General features: G+C 39.1%; 1 pseudogene; it reads left to right on the forward strand.

The window, feature by feature from the left end:
• The first annotated feature begins 1,616 nt into the window (after positions 1 to 1,616).
• Positions 1,617 to 15,322, forward strand: part of LOC101417999 (AT-rich interactive domain-containing protein 1A-like) — a 113,701-nt pseudogene continuing 99,995 nt past the window's right edge.

A 15,322-nucleotide genomic window follows, 5' to 3' on the forward strand; every position in this document is an offset into this window, starting at 1 on the left:
CTGTGACTTCTCACTCAGACCCCAAACCCCAGTCTTATGTAATTACCTTCAGATCCTGACTGTGCCGTGTTGTTGACACTTCTGTGCTTTTGCCCATGGAATAGGGGTGATTTTTAAGAATGAAAATCTGATCCTTGTATGTATAAACCTTTCAATAGTTTCATTGACTTAGCCTATAGGGGTTTCCCTGACCGCGCCCTGCCTACCGCTCCAGTGCCATCTTAGCCACTTCTAACCCCTTGTTTAAGTCCAGGTCATACTCGCCTTTATAATAAGCTGTTAACTGCCTTTGTCTCTAAGGCTCTTCCTTCCCCACAGCCCACTTGGGGTAGCTAACTCTGCTGCTCACCCTTCAGGCCTTAACTTAATGCCAATTCCTCCAGAAGCATCACTTCTTCCCCCTTGTTCCCTCTACCTCCAAGTTAAATATCTTAATCATACACCCCATTTTCCCTACCATACAATATCTTTGCATTTTTAAAAGATAAATCACGTAGTTAGCTGTTCAAAGTTCGCGCTAGAATAAAATTTACATGAGAGCAGAGACCTTAACCATCTTGCTTATTTTTATAGCCCAGTACATAGCATAGAGCCTGGTACAAAGGGGCATTTTAATAGGCATTTGATGATAGGTCTGTGTTGTTTCTAATGTCTAGAATCCCACCCTCTGGCGAAATAATATTAATTTGAATTATTCAAGACATAACTCAAATGTTAGCTCCCTAGAGAAACCACATTGAGTTCCTTCCTTAATTAGAATTTGGGGCTACTTTTTGCCCAGAGCACATTGCACAGATTATCCTGTGCTATGATGGGCCTTTATGCAGCCTAGAGGTTATTTGTGTTTATAACTGTCTCCTTCAATATGACTGTATTATATTCCTAGGGCTTTTATATCAAAGTATGAAAAATAATTGGTTTAAAACATCAAAAGTTTGCTCTTTCACTGTGGGGACCAAGGTCCCCCACCCCCAAGTCCTCAGCATGTAGCTGCCTGCTTGACCTAGACATAAGTTAAAGGTTAACAACCCTCCTCAGAGGAGAGAGAATATATAAATGATATGGTAAACTATAATCTTCCCAAAATGGTAAACGTCCTTGGTAAACGTCCTTCTTGCAAGCAAAAGTGAAAATATCACTAGATCCTATGTGTATGCTTCACGTGACCCTAGCAGGAACTCTGTTCTCATACCCTATGGAATGTCCTTGTTCTGAAACCCCTTATATATTACCCCTCAATTTCTAATCTCCTTGTGGAGTGCTAGCTTCGTTCTTTGAACCATTACCATCAGAGCGCCTCTTCTGTTTGTTAAGTCCCAATAAAGTTCATGACTGACTACATACCAGGTGTTTTCTTTGGTCTTGTGGCTGCACTAATTTGTGCCCTTTAAGAGTTGAGTTGTAACAGTTGGCAAGCCATGAACCAGGAGACTAATGGACCACTGGCAGTGGTGAGCATGAGCTCCAGGAAAGGAGAACCTGCAGAGGAAATTATGGATTGGCCTATAACATCCAGAAGAATATGGGGACACACTAAAAACTCTGGCAGGTGTGCTGGCTATACTACAGCAGGCAGCAGAGCAGCTGCACTTAAATAAGGAAAAGGGAGCTGCCAGATGGCGGTAGCTATTGCCTGGCCCCTGTTAGGAAACTTGCAGGTGCCTCCTGAGGCAGAACAAATGGCAAAGGTCTTTGTGTGCCATGTAGAAGGGCAGTTAAAGTGAGAAAGAGATATGTGCTTAGCACAGGCAGAGATGAAAGATTCTTTAACTGATTGCCTGGGCAATGCTGATCATCAGTTACAGTGCAAAACTACGTAAACTGGAAGAGTTTAATGGGATGTTATTTAGAAATGTTTTAAGTTTTATTCACATTTTATTTTTACCAGAATTTTTATGAAGGTGTTAAAAAGAATTTTCCATTTTGAATCAATAGCTTAATCCTGAACTTTGAGTCTAAGTGTACTTGGAAGAGTAATCCAGAATATGAAAGTGTTAAATGTCTGTCTGTCTAAACTGCTAAATTAGTGCTTAACTGTGTTTATACTGATCAAGTATTCCTAACCGGGTGCTGGTTACTAATAAAAGTGTTTCCAAGAATGAGCTTGCATATTACAGGCAACACTGATTCCAGAGGAGATCTTAACAAAAGTGAAAGTCAGAAATGTGAAGTGCTTGGACACAGGCAAACCAAAGGAGTAAGTCAAATTAGTGAACTTTATGTTGCTCTTGGTGTGTCTTAACTCTTTTTGTGTTTGTCTGTTTGTTCAGTGTATATTTTCATACCTGCAGATGGTAATATTAAATTAACAAATGAAAATTCTTAAAAAAAAGCTCTATTCAAATTGCTGAAAATTAAATAGGTGCCTACATAGGTAAATGAGTACTCCGGAAGTCCAAATTGGAGAAGCCAAACAGGATAAAAAGGCACATAAAATCTGAATAAAGAAACTATTTAAAGGAAGAAACTAAAACGTTTTTCCCAAATTCTCCCATAATCTCTTTATAGCCTATCATGTCCCCAGGGTCTTTTCCTAAACTTGATTGCATTCCAATGACTCTTTAAAAACCAGTTGAGGAAACTAAGGGGATGGACTGGGTGTGGAAAGATAGAGGAAATGTGACTTTAGCTTAGAATTCTGTCTGCTAAGCCTGGAAATTAAGATAATTGGAATAGAGGGGATATTACAGAATAATATCTGTAATTCCTCAATTAAATTTTAACACCTTTTGAGATGACAGTAATAATCCAATGACCAGATTTCAATAAATAAAGAAAAAGTCCTTGAAAGCTATGGAATGATATTTCTAAATTATGATGACAACAAATTTGAATAATATAAATACTCCAGAATTTGTTAGTCAGTATGCTTAAGGTTATTCACAACTTTATGATTTTATTAAAGGTAAGAGAGTTTTTAGCCTCCTGTGGAAGAAGGAAGAAAAAGAACATGTCTCGCATAAATTATAATGGCTTCAATTTTATTGAGCTTGGGTGTAATCTCCCTAAGTTTATAGGATACTAATAAAATAAATTAACATTATATGTTTTAAATCTTTAAGATGATGGAAATTGTAAGGAGTTGGCTAATGAAATTACGACAAACACCTTTTAAAAAATTGTTTTTGCCTAAATTGAAATAAATAGTTATTTTTTCTTCACAAACAGAATGAGGTATATGAGACTTAAATGGGTATAGCAAGAAGTAAAACGTTTGTGGAAGAGAATTCATAGATAATACTGACTGAAATTTGATAAATTTTTTTAAGGGAATGTATTTTGTCCTAAGATAAAATTACCTAAGATAAAATTAGTTTTCATAAAATCTGGGTGGAAATATGTAAGTCAAGGCTTGAATCAATATATAAAGTTGTAGAAGGTGTTGTAGAACATAGCATTAAGTAAGGGAATGTGTTTTGTAAAGGTGAAATTTGTCATGAGATGAAGTAGCTGTAGTCTATGTTGTTATGGTTGGTTATAGAAAGTTTGCAAAAGCATTATCTAAACTGAAGTACTTAAATGGCTAATTCCAGGAAGCCATTATTAAATGGAAACTTAAATTGATATTGATAACAAAAAGTAGCTTCATAATATGGAAACCTGTCAGAGGCCACCTCAATCTGCATGTTAGAGTGGTGGTAAGGGGAAGATAATCTTTATTTCATTGGGAGTCTTAGATTTTCATAAAATAATTGAGAATGTAGTTTTTCCTATACTGCTAAAATAAATAACTGTTAATTAACAGAATCATGGTGAAGGTGTAGAAGTAAAAAGTAAAGTATTAAAAATAGTTAGCTCATTTAATATGCTTTAAGCTGCATTGGAAGTGTTTAAAAATTGTATAAAAATTAAGAGATAGACTTCAATATTTTCAAACTCTCTTGTGCATTCAACTAGGCCTCAGTACACTGCATGGTGACTCTCTGTTTGAGTTGTTGGCTAGGTTCATCACTACGACCCCTAAAAAATTAAATAGATCTACCACATCTCTGAACATGGCTCCTGAAGTGGATGGAAAGTATGTTGCACTTTTGGACTCCTGCAGCAGCTGGTGATGGCTTAATATGGTCAGATTTACAATGGACATTTCTTCTAGACTGACTCATTCTCATACTGCCAATGGGCACTATACACCAGGATGGTGAAACATTGGAGTTTCCCACCAAGGGCCAATGGTACTGTAGCATGCTGGCTAAGTGAAGGATATACCAAGTGGAACAATAATTACTAAATTATTGTGAGTAGAACCTAAACAGACACAATTGGCATTATGGTCTGCTCCTAGGGAGAGACAACATATCTGATATTGTAAACCTGGAGCTTAGATCTATTAACTGCAGCCCAAAGAGGAACTTGTGTATTTATTAGTGCATTGATTAGAATTAAGTGCTGTACCTATATACCTGATGAATATAATAATGTCTCTTCTATTCTAGGTGACATGCAGAAGGGTATTGAATGTGTTTAAAAGTCTATGTAAACAATTCATTTTCCAAAATAATTAGTTCATTAAGTACTGTCTTTATTTTGTCTGCCATATGCTCATATTGTTTTTGCCTATATTGTCATTGTGAGTTTATGTCTGGGGCAGTGACTCACCTCATACCTCTCCTAGCTCCTAGCTGTCCTAGGCATAATCACCACTAAAGAGAACTGGGGGTGGCATTTTCCTAATCAGCATTTGAAACTTACAAGATTAAGTCCATCGGCTTTGGGAGGAAGTAGCCTCTCTAGGCACTTGGCCTTCCTCATTCCTATGGTCCAATGTGTAATGGCCTGCCCCCTTTTGGGGTAGCTAACCACTGTTTTCTTTATCCTTTTAGTAGGATGATGTATCTGCAAAATTCTAGCAGTTTATTTCTTCCAGAATCAATGCCTTCCGGAACAAGGTATTAGTCATACAGGGATTTCATCCAGCCCCAACAACGGTGCTAGACCCACCTTGTCTCAACCTCAATAGACTAGGCAGATATTTTCATACCCTGTCAGGCACTAAACTACTGCTGCTAATCAGCAGGAAGCTGCTACAGAAGAGAGACCATCACCCCTAAGCTCCCCCTTAGGCATAGGGGTATAAACTCTCTGAGCGGGTAGTGAGGCAGATTAGTATAGGAACAGGGAAAGTGACTGGTCAGAATAAAGCCTGCCAAAGACCCTGGTCACAAGGTCCAGTTTGAAAGTCCCAGACTCAGAAGAAGTCCTGAATAACTCCAAAAAAAAAAAAAAAAAAAAAAGTTCTCCCCATTGGTTCCCAGAAAGCTGACAGGTGGAGGTAAAAGGTAACTAATCAAATAGCTGGGTCCGTATGTGTGTCTATGTAGACTCCCCTTATGCCTAAACTAGTTTTTGAGGTCACTGTAGAAAACTCAGTGAATTTAGAAGGGAGAAAATGTATGATGTTGGAAGTCTTCTCATAGGACTCCCCTACCTGGTACTTTGTTATATACTAATGGAAAGGTTCCTTATATATTGTTAGACCAGCATGATCTGCCCCTTATTTTTGCCCATAAACATCTTTCTTTATGCCTGTAGTGCCTTAACCATTACCTTTCTACAGTGGGCCTCAGCAGTAACCCATGCCTATAATCAAAACAATGCTGGTTTGCACAGACTTACCATCCTTGAGTGCTATTGGCCTTCCTTGGGCCGTAACTTCTGCAAATTGGACAGCGTGGAATATGACCCATCAGAATATGACCCATCAACAAGTTTGGAACAAGACATCTCATTTAAGACTGAGATTCTGCTGCCGTCTTTCAGTGAGACTTGTAATCATATCTTTTTTCCCCTTGTAAGGGAACAGATGAATAAGCCCAGGCCTTTAGTAGGATATGCTGTATGTAACAGTTTAGGATGGTTAACAGCTGACTCTGACACCCTGTCTGCATGGAATGACAAGAGGGAACCCATGATATACTGTGGTTACTCCCTGAGTTGTATAATTTTACTATCAAGGTTAGATATAGAGCAAAGCACAACCCCTGGTGGTTCTACCCATTGGCCATTTTTGTGCCAGGTGGAACTGCAATTGCCACCAAAAACCCATAACAACTTTAGCTGTTGTCTTTTATACCGTTACTGTGGAATGTGGATGCAAAGTTTGTCTTATGGTCAAGATAGGCCGCTACATGGGGGTGGATTGTGGGGACCCAGGGCCCCTCTCAAGTCCTCAGCACATAGCTGCCTGCATGACCTAGACATAAGTTAAAGGTTAACAATGTTCCCCAGAGGGGAGAGAATGTGTATATGGTATGGTAAACTTCTAAAACAGTAAATGTCCTTAGTAAATGCCCTTCCTGCGAACATGGTGAAAATATCATCAGGCAGCATGTGTACACTTCAGGTGACCCTAGCAAAAACTCTGTTCTTATACCCTATGGAATGTCCTTGTTCTGAAACCCCTTATATATTACCCCTTGTTTTTCTTCTCTCTTTGCAGAACACTTTCTTTATTCTCTGAACCACTGCTATCAGAGAGCCTCTCCTGTCATAAGTCCCTATAAAACTTACGGGTAAGTACCAGTTGTGTTCTTTGGTCTTGCAGCCCCACCAATTCATATGCTCCTTCAGGAGTTGTGTTGTAACACTCACATTTCTGAAGGCTAGAATTCTAAAATCATGGTGTCAGCAAGGTCATGTTTCTTCTGAAAGTTGCAAGAAAGAATCCTTCTTTGCCTCTTATAGTTTCTGGTATTTTCAGGCAATCTTTGGTGTTTCTCGGCTTGTAGATGCAGCTCTGCCTCCATCTTCACATAGATTTCTACCCTGATGTCATATGTCTTTTCTCTTCTTAAAAGGACACTAGTCAAGTTGGACTAGGGCCCATCCTAATTTAGTATGACCTCATCTTAAATTGAATACGCTGTAAGATTCTAAATCCAAGTAGTGTCACATTCACAGGTACCAGGGGTTAGGACCTTGTATTAGTCAGTATTCTTTTGGGAAACAGAATCAACAGGAGATATCTGTAAATAGTATGAGATTTATAAGATTCTCTCACATGACCATGGGAATGAACAAGTCCAGGTTCTGTAGCAGGGAGGCTGCAAACCAGGGCCTCTGATAAAGTCAAATGAAGGTCCTTGGTGAGTTTCCAGGAGATATTGGCTGCCTAAAGACAAGCTGGAAAATTCTCTCTGAATGCTGAAATCACTTCACCTTTTAAGGCATTCAACTGATTTGATAAAGCATCACTCACTGCTGATGCAATATCCATGGTCGATGCAGATGTAATCAGCCATCTATATAATAAACTCATTGATGACTAAAGCCCATAACTGTCCTTGTATTACAGTTAGTCCAGTGCTTGCTTGACCAAATAACTGGGCATAATTACCTGGCCGAGTTGATACATTAGCCTAACCATCACAGTCCTCAACCTATCCTTTGGTATATACAATTCAAACCCCTAACAATACTATCTTTGAAGTCTAGGATTAGAACTCACCCCTTTGTATCCCCTGAACCTAGCATGGCACCTGTTTACAGTGGGCACACAAAAACAATTTTAATTAATTAACTAACTGATGGGTCTTTTGGGTTTCCTAATCATCACATTGATATTTCTTTCACTTTAAGTAAATGGGGTAGAAGAAATGGAACAAAACAGGGATATTGAGTGTCCTGGATTTAGTCTGAGTTTTTTCACTAACTAGATGACCAATGGAAAAATAACCTCTCTGAGGTGCAGCTTGCTTATCTATAAAACAAAAGAGATGGCAATGATGATTTTAAAAGTCTCTTCTAGCTGTTAAAATATTTATAAAACTGTAATTAAATGTCTTAGCTTGCCAGAGTTGCCATCACAAATATCACACCAAGAGTTGGATTGAACAACAGGAACATATTGGCTTACAGTTTTGAGGTTAGAAGTCTAAAATCAAAATATCAGTGGGATTTGCTTTGTCCAGGAGTCTGTATGTGCTGGTGCTAGCTGTCAGCAGTCTTTGGGGCTCCTTAATTTGTATATCTGCCTCCCATCATATGGTGATGTCCTCTCCTTTCTCACGTCTGTGACTTTCCAATTCTCTTCATAAGACCTCCAGTAACTCACATTAAGACCCATCCTATTCAAGTGGGCTGTATTTTAATGAAAAACAGCATCTTCAAGCAGTCCTATTTATAAGAGTTTTACACTCACGGGGACTCAAATCAAGATTAAGAACTTGTGTTTTTTGGGGTACATAATAATTCAACCTACCACAAGTAGTAAATATAAAAGGTGTAGAAAATAGACTAATTAAAAAATAGATGCTGTACATCAGTTTTTGTGACTAAATTCCTGACAGCAATTGGTTTTCTTTTTTTTTTTTGATTTATTTATTTTTATTTAGTTCTCTCCCCCTCCCCTTGACCCCTGTTGTCTGCTCTCTATGTCCATTCACTGTATTCTTCTGTGACTGCTTCTATCCTTGTCAGTGGCACTGTGAATCTGTGTTTCCTTTTGTTGCGTCATCTTGTTGTGTCAGCTCTCCTTGTGTGCGGCACCATTCTTGGGCAGGTTGTACTTTCTTTCACTCTGGGTGTCTCTCCTTACCGGGCACACTCCTTGCACATGGGGCTTCCCTACATGGGGGACACCCCTGTGTGGCACAGCACTCCTTGCAAGCATCAGCACTGCACATGCGCCAGCTCCGCCTAGGTCAAGGAGGCCCAGGGTTTGAACCGCGGACCTCTCATGTGGTAGGCGGATGCACTATCCATTGGACCAAGTTCGCTTCCCTGGTTTTCTTTTAAAAAGCCCTCTTTCCTAAAGGGGAAAGTGAAAAAATTTTGATTACTTGAAATTTGAGGACTCATTGGGCAATACAAATCACATAGCAAAATTCCTTCTATTCAGTACATCTAATAAATATTAAAGTCCTGGATCTTTTTACCTGGTGTAAAAAGAAGAATGTGATGGAGTCCTGTTTACAATCTCCTGACAGAAGTAGACATTCAAACAAATAAATACAGAATAATACCAATTACTATATGCCAGGCACTGTCCTAAGCATTTTACAATGATCTTATTTGCTCTTCACAACTTGACTAAGAAGGCAGTTATTTGGGAGAAATTGAGAAAGGTAGAAGTCCAGTGACCATCTACAGTTACACAGCTAGTAAGTGGAAGGACTGAGGCCTGAAACCAAGCAGTCTGGCTCCAGAATCTATGCCCTTTAAACCACACTCTAACGCCTTTCCTTTTTATACAAATCAGTGCAATACATGAAATAACAGAAACTTGCAGAAGGACATGAAAGATTACAAAGAGTAAGTAATTATATTTCTTGAGAAGGTCGTGGTTATGGAAGGCTTAAGTGAGAAGTTAGCACCTGAAGCTGAAGGTGTTACAATGGAGTGATTATTGACATGGCATCCTGAATCAGAAACATGCTCCCTCTCCTACCAGTTACCATCTACATAACTTCGGACATGCTATTTAATCTGTCTGAACTTGAGTTCTCTTCTTAAAAATGAGCACAATGAAACCCACATCATCAGTATGCTGTGAAAATTAAATCAGATGACACATTTATGGCAGTTTCTGTTTCCCCAAATGGCTGCAACAATATTCCTTATGCCAAATGTACCTCCAGACCTTGCCACTGTCCCACCTAGATGTGAGTTCTATGTCTCTACCTTTGGACCTAGGCAGGTCTTTGTGACTGCATCAGCCAATAGAGAACAGTGGAAATGGAGCTATTGATCTCTGAGGCAACCAACAAAATGTAATACACTGTCCATCTGGCTATCTCTTGGGGTGTTAGCCTTTGAAACTCAGCCACTGAGCTGTGAAGCAGCCCTAGTCACATGGAAGGGTCCACATGGAGAGAAACGAAGGCACCTGGTCATCAGCCCTGGCTGGCTCCAACTTCCCAGCCATGTGAGTAGGTCATTTTGGAAGCAGATCCTCCAGATCTCAACTGAGATGCCTTAGCTGACACTGGGTGGGAGCAGAGAGGAACCTTCCACACGGAGGCCAGCCCAAAATGCAGATTCATGAACAAAATAAATGACTTATTGATTTAGGTCGCTAAGTTTTGGGTGATTTGCATGTTAATAACAGGAACATTTTAAAATCATATAATGCATATAAAGCACTTAATACAATGCAGGACTTATAGTACATATTTAATTAATCACTATTATGGTAGTAATGATATAGAGTAACAGATAAGATCACAGACCCTGGAGTGAGACTGCCTGCGCTTAAATTCTAGGTGTGCCCCTCTTTAGCTCTGCAACTTAAGGCAAGTTACTTAATCTCTCTATGCCTCAGCTTTCTCATTTGAAAGTGGAGATAATAGTTGTATCTACTACTTACTTCATGGAGTTGTGGTCGGAATTAAATGAGTTGCAGTGCCGCTAATGGGCCATGATCTCGTTGCAGCCAAGCCTTTGTAGGTCTTCCTTCACTTCACCACTCTTTCTGAAATTGCCACTAGCCTACTTGTAGAACCCTTCCCTTGTGTCCTAGAAAAATCCTCTGCTTTCCATTCCACAAGAGAGCCCAACTACTTATGCCTATTAATAGGGAATTTGTCTCACCTTGTGTTTAATTAATGAGAAACTTGCTTCACCTTAAGATAAGCTCCTGTTCATAGAACCAGTTAAGACTGGTTCAAGCCCCTGGAGCATGTGCAGATAGAAAAATTCTGACCTGAATTTACCTTTACCTAATTATAATAATAAAAGTCACACCCACTGTACAAACTAAGCCACCACTTTTAAACATATGATGTATGAGTAAATATGATTTGCAATGGCACATGCTCTACGTGATCCAGCTTCCTCGCCTACTAATCTCACTTCATCCTATTTTATTTCCCTAAGCCAACCTCCTCCAAATCACATAACCATCACAAGTTTCTATTGTCCAGGGAGGCAGATCTGAGCTAGTTCCTGTTTCCTTACTTGGCACCTTGTAATAAACTCTCTCTTCGAAAACCCAGTGTTATTGAATTGGTCTCTCATGCACATCAGGCAGTGGGTTCACTTGTTCAGAAACATCTCGTTTAAGTGATTAGCTGGTCCGTCCTCTAGGAAACTTTTGATCTTCCAAGTTTAGATGTTCCTCTGATGTTTTTCCACAGATCGTGTGATTCTCTCCCAGGGGAGCTCCTCTGAAGATACCTCTGTATGTGCCCAGGACCATCACCCATGCAACTGTCACCAAAGCACTGGATCTGTTCAAAACTCAAAGCTGTCATGTGATCTAGCAGAGCCTTCTCCCTTTATTGTTTTGCCTATTGTTGGAGAAAATACGGTTCTTACTGTGACACGGAGACTGATTGATCATAAGCAAAGAATTTATTTATTGAGAAGCTCTCCCAAAGGAGGGGGTCTGAAGAACAGATTTCAGTCCCCCCATCAGCATGGTGGGTGTCTGAAGAGAGACTTCAGCCCACTCCTGGAAGGGGACTTGAATTTATACAGAACTTTCCTAGTTGGGGGAATGATAGTTGGTGGGAGGGGGTTGAGGGTCCGAGTGAGGGGCAGGGACCAATAAGAAGCCCTGCAGATGAAAATTTTCCCTGATAGTGACTAGAAGGTAGTGGGTTTAGGGAGTTATGGTTTTTTGGAATGCTGCAGGAGCAGATGTTCCTTTTCATCTGTAGGGACTAAAGGATATGTAAATAGTGAAAGTTTCCATCTCAGTCTCCCTCTGATATGCAGGTAGAGATAGTAAAAATCTCCATCTCCCTCTGAAAGGCAGATGGTGAAGCTCTCTATCTCCCTTTATTCCTGTCTCTATGAGTTTTCTTTGTTTAACCTGTGGGAAAGTGCTGAGCCCTCAGACACCAGGGAGGAGGTTAGCCTTTCCCCAGTGCATATCAGGGGAAACTGAGTCATGGCTTGTTAATTATTGCAAATCTCTAACATTCCTAACTCTTTGTTTAACCCAGGGGGACCTGGGTATTGGGGTATATGTTACTGGGCAGGATGGGAGGGTGAGGGGATTTGGGATGTTGGCTCTGTCTGGCTACTTCCTGCTGTCAAGGGGCAGAGAAAAGTTCCCTTCCATCCTGTACAGTGGGCTGTGGTTTCAGGTTCCACCAGTGTTGGTATCCTTGTTCATGAAGCAAAAAGATGCTACTTACATATTCCTGGATTGTTGACTGTATGATTTGGTGTATGAATTGGACAAGAAGCTGTAAGAGACAAGGACTAAAAAGAAGCAGCCCCAATACTACTAATAATGATGTTATAATGGGTAAAAGGATTGATTTTAAAGGTGAAGAAAAATAAGAAAGGAATGAGGATAGCCATGATTGATTTTCATAGTTATTATTTTGGATTTTCTGAATGATTTCTATGCTTTTTTTTAAAGGACTTTACGATTTTTCCCTCTGACCAGTTCTGTTAATGTAAAAACAAGTTTCATTTATGATTGCACAGGTGCTAGTACATCCTGTTGGATCAAGGACAGGTGGGTGTTTGTGGTCATTTGTTATCTATTATTGGGGCAGGGAAGGCCTGAAATTCCCCACTCTTTTTGATATGGTTGGGTGGAGAGGAGAGCAGGAAGGTGTTGTGGGATTCAGTTACTGTTTTTCTTTTGGTGCTGAGATGGCTTTTGGCTCAGTGGCTGGCACTATATTTTTGCAGCAGGAGAAGATCATGTACATGATCATGGGTGACATCTTGGACTGTTGTCTGGATAAACTGAGTTATTGCATGCAAGATGTGTGGACCTGCTGATAGGAGGAGAATGAGAGTTATAATTATGGTAAGGATAGGAATTAGTCGGGAAACTTAGGGTTGGCTGTGAGGTTATGGCCTCCAGGAGTCTGAGGAAAAGGAATTATAAGATTATACATTCAGTATTAAACAATGGCATTAATGGTTGACAGTGAAATTATATGATTTGATGGGCTTATACACACAGAGTTTTTGTTGGAATAGGAGAATTTAGATTATTAACTGTGGTTTTATAACAGGGTTTTTGAGTGATTTTTTGTGGATTTAAGATTTCCAGCTGGCAGAGCTGCATAGACCAGCATGGTAATCAAAATGACCACATTTTCCCCAGTTTATATGATTTGAAGCATAGGCAACAACAAATTATTATTACTTCCCTTTTTGGGCTTGGAGCTGTGGGCACTTTAATTTGTAATTTAGACTTAGCCCATTGTAAGGATTCAGTTACAATGTTACATGAGTTCTGTTGCAGTGCCTGCCGCACTGAAAGCGTACATTGCCCCTTCTGAGAGAGAGGGGGGACCAATGTAATCCACTTGCCATCATGCTACTGGAGTCTGTCCTTGGCCAGTATGTTTCATCCAGCGAGGTAATTGCCACAGTCATTGGAGTGAGCACGATGGACACTCGTGGGTGATGTTCATGAGCTGCTGGTGAGTGACAGGCAGCTGGAACTGCTGGACTAGGCACCACAAGGTCTGATATCCATGATGTTTGCCTTTTCAGTGGAGCCACTCTGCTGCTTTTTGGGTTTCAATAGTATGGCTCTGGATCTTCGTGAGAGCATCTGCGTTAACAGTTCCAAGAGAGATGTAAGAGGAGAGGGCAGGGACATGACAGATAGTTACCTGTCACTGCCGGTAGGCATTCCAGATGTTCTTCCACAGATTTCTCTTTTTTTTAATAGAGGGCAGCTTACAACAGTTCCTTGTTCTTGTTTTGCACTTTGGTTTCTTCTTGCAATTGTGATTAAAACTTAAGTGGTATTTGTTTAGAGAGTTACCTTTGCCACAAACCCCACCCAAAGCCAATATTGGTACTGGCTATATCCAATTTACAGGGTAAGTTAAGATCCACCCCTTTACTGCTTGAGCCTGAATTATCATTTTAAAAGCAGCCTCTCATTTCCATGCACAACTTTTTCTGATTAGTACATATAATAGTTTTAATATCTGAGTTAAATGAGGGATGAAGGATTTTCAGTATCCCAATAATATGAGAAAACATTATACTTTATCTGTTACAACAGAGGGTACAGTTTTTTGTTTTACTTAACTAAACACCATTTAAGAATGTGATAGACAGTCAGGACTTTGTAGCTTATCCTAATTGTTTACCTATCTCAGGCTCTTAAGGTAAACCAGTTGTTTTATCTTAGGACAAAATTATTATCTTTTTCCTTAACAATAAAACACATTGTATATACTTTACATACATAAGTTATTAAAATGATTTTGGAAACTGTTTTAAAGCAAATTTTCACAACATGCAACTATCATGATTAATTAGCAGGTATTTTATTTTAGCAATGCAGAAAAACTACTTTTCTCATTATTTTATGAAAACTTAAGATTTCCAATGGAATTAAAATTATTTTTTCCTATTAATACTGTAACATGCAGATTGAAGTGACTTTTAATCATCAATTCAGTTTCTGTTTAATAATGATTTTTTGTAATTAGCTATTTGAATATTTCAGTTTAAGCAATGCTTTACAAACTTTTTATAACTATTTATAACCACACAGAGTATAGTTACTTAATTTCAAGACAGACTCTGCCTTCACAGAACACATTCCCTTACTTAATGCTACCACAATACCTTTTACAACTTGTCATCTGCATTCAAGTTTTGTTTTACGCACTTCCATTCTGATTTTAGGAAAACCAGCCATCTTATCTTAGGACAAAACACACTTCTTACACAAACTTATTAAATTTCAGTCAGTACTCTTACAAATTTTTACTTCTTTCAACACATTACATTTTATTCTGTGAAGGAAAATAAGCTTCATTTTAATTTAGGCAAGAACCGTCTTTTAGGAAGAGATTTGTAACAATTTCATCAGTCAAGACTTATAATATTCATTACTCATACTTATCTATTAATATAAGTGCTTGTTTAATTTTTGGCCATTTGAATAGAGCTCTTGTAGGAATTAATATTACCATCCAGAGGTATTAAAATATATGCTGGCACTGAACAAACAGACAAATACAAAAAGAGTTACAGCACACAAAAACATAAAGTTTATTAATTTGACTCATAATTCTTTACTGCCTTTTTTGGAATCAGTGTCGCTCATAATATGTAGCTTGTTTTTGGAAACATGTTTACTAGTAATCAGCAAAAGTTAGGAATATTTGAGCATGATAAATGCAGTTAAACTTTAACAGTTTAGATAGATATTTAGCACATACATTTTAGATTATTGCTTTTTAGGAATATACATAGACTTAGGAGTCCATTGAAAGCTTACCTGTAAGAGGCGAGCAGTTGCAGGTTAAGGAAGGTTATTAAGGACAGCTGGGTATTGGTAAGAGGTGAGGGATCAGAGGAATAGGATCCGAGAAGGGGATGTGTTTTCTGCCTCAGCCACTTCCTGGAGAGGGAGGACAGGAGCTGGGAAGGAGCCTGG

The sequence above is a fragment of the Dasypus novemcinctus genome, chromosome 12 (genome assembly GCF_030445035.2).
Source record: "Dasypus novemcinctus isolate mDasNov1 chromosome 12, mDasNov1.1.hap2, whole genome shotgun sequence".
NCBI classification, from domain to species: Eukaryota; Metazoa; Chordata; class Mammalia; order Cingulata; family Dasypodidae; genus Dasypus; species Dasypus novemcinctus.